This window comes from Dendrobates tinctorius, unplaced genomic scaffold (assembly GCF_039654945.1).
Source record: "Dendrobates tinctorius isolate UK_male_01 unplaced genomic scaffold, ASM3965494v1 ptg000182l, whole genome shotgun sequence".
Classification (NCBI taxonomy): domain Eukaryota; kingdom Metazoa; phylum Chordata; class Amphibia; order Anura; family Dendrobatidae; genus Dendrobates; species Dendrobates tinctorius.
The window spans coordinates 1,817,850-1,825,113 of NW_027361849.1; positions in this window are offsets into that span (position 1 = coordinate 1,817,850).

Here is a 7,264-nt window from a genome sequence, read left to right on the forward strand (position 1 = left end):
ATAAGTGAAGAGTCTCCGCGAGCTCAACGATCACTGGGTTTTGGCCGTTGCAGCTGAAAAGAGGAAATCGGAAAACCAGGGGAAGAGTCTTGAGGAGATCATCGGCGCGCGAATTTTGGCTCATCTTTCATCGTTTTTAAGAAATCTCAAGATGGAAGAGGCCAGGAGCCATTAGTGAGCTGCATTTCTTGCTACATGTTCACAGACTTACCAGTGGAAAAGCCAAACTTCACATGCCACAAATGCAGCTTGTGTCCCTGCTGGAGGAAAAGTTGCAAAATCTCGAAGAGAGGTTAGCTACGTTGAAGATCATTAAGGAAGGTGAAGAGTTCTTGGACAGAGCAGAATTATCTCTTCATGTTACAGAAAGAGAAGAAATTCGAAGTGCACCTGAAGAAACAGAGGAATGGAGACATGTGACCCAGAGAAGCAGGAGGATCGGGAGGCAGTCAGCACCCATACTGCTCAGAAACCAGTACCAGGCTCTCACGCAGGAAAACGATGAAGAAATACATCAGGATAAGACTTTGCCAACAAACAGCAACCTTGTACGCCTTCAGAGTCCTCCTGGATGGAGAAAGAAAAATGTTGTGAAGAAGAAACGGAGAGTGGTGGTCATGGGGGATTCCCTGCTGAGAGGAACAGAGGCCGCTATCTGCAGACCGGATATAACTTCAAGAGAAATGTGCTGTCTTCCAGGTGCAACAATTAAAGATGTGTCTGACAGGAGATCAGGACTCTTCAGACCTACAGATGACTACCCATTCCTGCTACTACATGTGGGGACAAATGACACCGCAAGAAACGACCTGGAAACCATCTGCAGAGACTTTGAAGACTTAGGCAAGAAAGTGAAAGAACTGGGAGCGCAGGTGGTCTTCTCTTCCATCCTCCCAGTGGATGGCCATGGAGCAAGGAGGTGGAATAAGATTCTGCAGGTGAACAACTGGCTACGTCGATGGTGCCGTCAGCAACGATTTGGATTTCTGGATCACGGAGTGAACTACTTATACGATGGACTACTTGCTAGAGATGGGGTGCACCTTACGAAGACTGGTAAGCATGTATTTGGAAGTCGCCTTGCTACACTTGTAAGGAGAGCTTTAAACTAGAACAACATGGGAAGGGAAGCAAAAGACCAGAAAAAGCCATACACCTGACAAATGCTATTGAGAACTCTGCTAATAGAAGTGGAAAGGAAGAACAAAGACGAAAGAATCTAATTAATAAAAATATTGGAGAAAGAGAAACCAATCACAAACTAAAATGTTTCTATACTAATGCACAAAGCATGGGCAACAACAAGGAGAATTGGAACTACTAACACAGGAAAAGAAATATGATGTCATTGGAATCACTGAAACTTGGTGGGACAATACACATGATTGGAATACAAGACTAGAAGGATACAACTTATTTGCAAGAAACAGACTTGATAAACGAGGAGGGGGTGTCGCATTGTATGTTTGAAACGCGTATATCTGCACAGAGATCCAAGCTTCAGAGACTGGGAGTTCTGTGGAAACTGTTTGGGTAAGAATACAAGGACAGAACAATGGAAAGGACACCATTGTAGGCATTTACTACAGGCCGCCTGTGCAAGCTGAAGATATGGATGAACTCTTTATGCATCAAATGGCCAAGTTCTCCAAAAAATATGACATAGTTGTCATGGGAGATTTCAACTATCCAGACATTTGTTGGGAATCTCTCTCAGGCAAAACTAACAGGTCAAGGAAATTCTTATCCTCTCTTGCTGACAACTTTATCTTCCAAAAGGTAGGGGAGAAAACAAGGGGAACTGCTACCTTGGATCTAATCCTTATAAACAGGGAGGAAATGGTTGAGGAGGTAAAAGTGGCTGGGACCCTAGGAGGTAGCGACCATGCTATTTTAGAATTTTGGATAACTAGAGGCGGAAGACCTGTGAAGACTCAGACGTCAAGGTTAGATTTCAGAAAGGCAGATTTTAAGGGATTCAGAAAGAGAATTGGAGGGATCCAATGGCTGGATATCCTTAAACACAAAAATGTCCAGGAAGGATGGGAAATCTTGAAAAATGAAATTCTCAAAGCACAGTTGTTAACAATTCCGAAAAGAGGGAAGAATAGGAAGCATTTAAGGAAACCAGGATGGATGAACACAGAACTTAAGCACATACTAAAAAGGAAGAAAAAAATGTTTATAAAATGGAAAGAGGGAGGCATATTCAAAGAAGAATATAATGCTGTCTGCAGAATCTGCAGGGCACAAATCAGATTAGCTAAAGCTGAAAATGAATTGAGGCTTGCAAGAGATGTCAAAAGCAATAATAAAGGATTTTGGGGATATGTCAAAAGTAAAAGAAAAGTCAAAGATGCTATAGGATTTTTACAGGATGAAAATGATGAAATGGTAAGACAGGATGTTGAGAAGGCTGAACTTTTAAATTCCTATTTTGCATCTGTTTTCTCTCAGAAAGGAAATGTAACACCAACTGTTATTCACTGTCCTATTAAGGGAATAGAAGAATCCAGGATATCTATAAACAGAAAGATAGTGAGGAAACACTTAGCTAACCTAAATGAATTCAAGTCTCCAGGTCCAGATGAATTACACCCCAGAGTACTGAAGGAGATAGCAGAAGAAATTTCTGAACCACTCTCCATAATCTTTGAAAATTCTTGGAGAACAGGAGAAGTGCCAGAAGACTGGAGAAGAGCAAATGTTGTTCCTATCTTCAAAAAGGGGAAGAAGGTGGACCCAGGCAACTATAGGCCGGTGAGTCTGACTTCTATACCAGGAAAGATCTTTGAACAAATTATTAAACAACATGTAAGTCAATACCTGGATAAGAATGAAGTGATCAAACAGAGTCAGCATGGGTTTGTAACTAATAAGTCATGTCAGACTAACTTAATTTCCTTCTATGACGGTATCACTGATTGGGTGGATCAAGGAAATGCTGTAGATATAGTATATCTTGACTTCAGCAAAGCATTTGACAAAGTCTCTCATACAATCCTTATTGAAAAAATGACTAAGTATGGAATGGACAAGGCAACTGTTAGGTGGATTCATAACTGGCTTAGTGATCGGACCCAAAGAGTGGTCGTAAATGGCTGCACATCCAGTTGGAAGAATGTCTCAAGTGGGGTACCACAGGGCTCTGTCCTGGGCCCTGTATTGTTCAACATCTTTATCAACGATTTAGATGAAGGAATTGAGGATAAACTGATTAAATTTGCTGATGACACAAAGCTAGGAGGGATAGCTAATACTAGAGAAGAGAGAGAGAGGATTCAAAAAGATTTAAATAAACTGGAGAAGTGGGCAGCAACTAACAGAATGGTTTTTAACAGGGAGAAATGCAAAGTACTACATCTGGGCAATAAAAATGAAAAAAGCATATACAGAATGGGAGGAATAGGGCTAAGTGACAGCACATGTGAAAAAGACTTGGGTATACTAATAGATCACAGACTGAATATGAGTCAACAGTGTGATGCAGCAGCAAAAAAGGCAAATGCAGTTCTAGGATGTATTAACAGAAGCATACAGTCTAGATCACGTGAAGTCATTATTTCCCTCTACTCCTCTTTGGTCAGACCTCATCTGGAATATTGTGTCCAGTTTTGGGCACCACATTTTAAAAAAGACATCAACAAACTGGAGCAAGTTCAGAAAAGAGCGACCAGAATGGTGACTGGTCTGCAAACTCTGTCTTATGAGGAAAGGTTGCAGGATTTGGGAATGTTTAGTTTGCAAAAGAGAAGACTGAGAGGAGACTTAATTGCTGTCTACAAATATCTAAAGGGCTGTCACATTGTAGAAGGATCAACTTTATTCTCATTTGCACAAGGAAAGACTAGAAGCAATGGGATGAAACTGAATGGGAGGAGACACAGATTAGATATTAGAAAAAACTTTTTGACAGTTAGAGTGATCAATGAGTGGAACAGGCTGCCACGAGAAGTGGTGAGTTCTCCTTCAATGGAAGTCTTCAAACAGAGGCTGGACAGACATCTGACTGGGATGATTTAGCGAATCCTGCTTTGAGCAGGGGGTTGGACCAGATGGCCCAGGAGGTCCCTTCCAACTCTACGATTCTATGATTCTATGATTCTAAGTGGGGTCCGGACACCTCACCTGCTGAGAAGCTCATGGCCCCCACCGACTGCAGGACCCTGGAAGACAAAACAATGACCTCAAATGTACAGCATGGACACCCCAATATCAAGTCACCCCCCCATAACCACATACTGCAGCCCATCTACACCCTCCCCATCACACTGCTCCCATCTACACCCTCCCCATCACACTGCCCCCCATCTACACCCTCCCCATCACACTGCCCCCCATCTACACCCTCCCCCATCACACTGCCCCCCATCTACACCCTCCCCATCACACTGCCCCCCCATCTACACCCTCCCCATCACACTGCCCCCCCATCTACACCCTCCCCATCACACTGCCCCCCCATCTACACCCTCCCCATCACACTGCCCCCCCATCTACACCCTCCCCATCACACTGCTCCCATCTACACCCTCCCCCATCACACTGCCCCCATCACACTGCCCCCATCTACACCCTCCCCATCACACTGCCCCCATCTACACCCTCCCCATCACACTGCTCCCATCTACACCCTCCCCATCACACTGCCCCCCCATCTACACCCTCCCCCATCACACTGCCCCCATCTACAACCTCCCCATCACACTGCTCCCATCTACACCCTCCACATCACACTGCCCCATCACAATGCCCCCCATCTACACCCTCCCCATCACACTGCCCCCATCTACACCCTCCCCATCACACTGCCCCCCATCTACACCCTCCCCATCACACTGCCCCCCATCTACACCCTCCCCATCACACTGCCCCCCATCTACACCCTCCCCATCACACTGCCCCCCCATCTACACCCTCCCCATCACACTGCTCCCATCTACACCCTCCCCCATCACACTGCCCCCCCATCTACACCCTCCCCCATCACACTGCCCCCCCATCTACACCCTCCCCATCACACTGCCCCCCATCTACACCCTCCCCATCACACTGCCCCCCATCTACACCCTCCCCATCACACTGCTCCCATCTACACCCTCCCCATCACACTGCCCCCCCATCTACACCCTCCCCATCACACTGCCCCCCCATCTACACCCTCCCCATCACACTGCCCCCCATCTACACCCTCCCCATCACACTGCTCCCATCTACACCCTCCCCATCACACTGCCCCCCATCTACACCCTCCCCCATCACACTGCCCCCCCATCTACACCCTCCCCATCACACTGCCCCCCCATCTACACCCTCCCCCATCACACTGCCCCCCCATCTACACCCTCCCCATCACACTGCTCCCATCTACACCCTCCCCATCACACTGCCCCCCCATCTACACCCTCCCCATCACACTGCTCCCCATCTACACCCTCCCCATCACACTGCCCCCCCATCTACACCCTCCCCCATCACACTGCCCCCCCATCTACACCCTCCCCATCACACTGCTCCCATCTACACCCTCCCCATCACACTGCCCCCATCTACACCCTCCCCCATCACACTGCCCCCCCATCTACACCCTCCCCATCACACTGCTCCCCATCTACACCCTCCCCATCACACTGCCCCCCATCTACACCCTCCCCCATCACACTGCCCCCCATCTACACCCTCCCCCATCACACTGCCCCCCATCTACACCCTCCCCCATCACACTGCCCCCCATCTACACCCTCCCCCATCACACTGCCCCCCATCTACACCCTCCCCATCACACTGCTCCCATCTACACCCTCCCCATCACACTGCCCCCCCATCTACACCCTCCCCCATCACACTGCCCCCCATCTACACCCTCCCCATCACACTGCTCCCATCTACACCCTCCCCCATCACACTGCCCCCCATCTACACCCTCCCCCATCACACTGCCCCCCATCTACACCCTCCCCATCACACTGCTCCCATCTACACCCTCCCCATCACACTGCCCCCCCATCTACACCCTCCCCATCACACTGCTCCCATCTACACCCTCCCCATCACACTGCCCCCCCATCTACACCCTCCCCCATCACACTGCCCCCCATCTACACCCTCCCCCATCACACTGCCCCCCATCTACACCCTCCCCCATCACACTGCCCCCCATCTACACCCTCCCCCATCACACTGCCCCCCATCTACACCCTCCCCATCACACTGCTCCCATCTACACCCTCCCCATCACACTGCCCCCCCATCTACACCCTCCCCATCACACTGCCCCCCATCTACACCCTCCCCCATCACACTGCCCCCCATCTACACCCTCCCCATCACACTGCCCCCCATCTACACCCTCCCCCATCACACTGCCCCCCATCTACACCCTCCCCCATCACACTGCCCCCCATCTACACCCTCCCCATCACACTGCTCCCATCTACACCCTCCCCATCACACTGCCCCCCCATCTACACCCTCCCCATCACACTGCCCCCCATCTACACCCTCCCCCATCACACTGCCCCCCATCTACACCCTCCCCATCACACTGCCCCCCATCTACACCCTCCCCCATCACACTGCCCCCCATCTACACCCTCCCCCATCACACTGCCCCCCATCTACACCCTCCCCATCACACTGCTCCCATCTACACCCTCCCCATCACACTGCCCCCCCATCTACACCCTCCCCATCACACTGCTCCCCATCTACACCCTCCCCATCACACTGCCCCCCCATCTACACCCTCCCCCATCACACTGCCCCCCCATCTACACCCTCCCCATCACACTGCTCCCATCTACACCCTCCCCATCACACTGCCCCCCATCTACACCCTCCCCCATCACACTGCCCCCCCTCTACACCCTCCCCCATCACACTGCCCCCCCATCTACACCCTCCCCATCACACTGCTCCCCATCTACACCCTCCCCATCACACTGCCCCCCATCTACACCCTCCCCCATCACACTGCCCCCCATCTACACCCTCCCCATCACACTGCTCCCATCTACACCCTCCCCATCACACTGCCCCCCCATCTACACCCTCCCCCATCACACTGCCCCCCATCTACACCCTCCCCATCACACTGCCCCCCATCTACACCCTCCCCCATCACACTGCCCCCCATCTACACCCTCCCCATCACACTGCCCCCCATCTACACCCTCCCCCATCACACTGCCCCCCATCTACACCCTCCCCCATCACACTGCTCCCATCTACACCCTCCCCATCACACTGCCCCCCATCTACACCC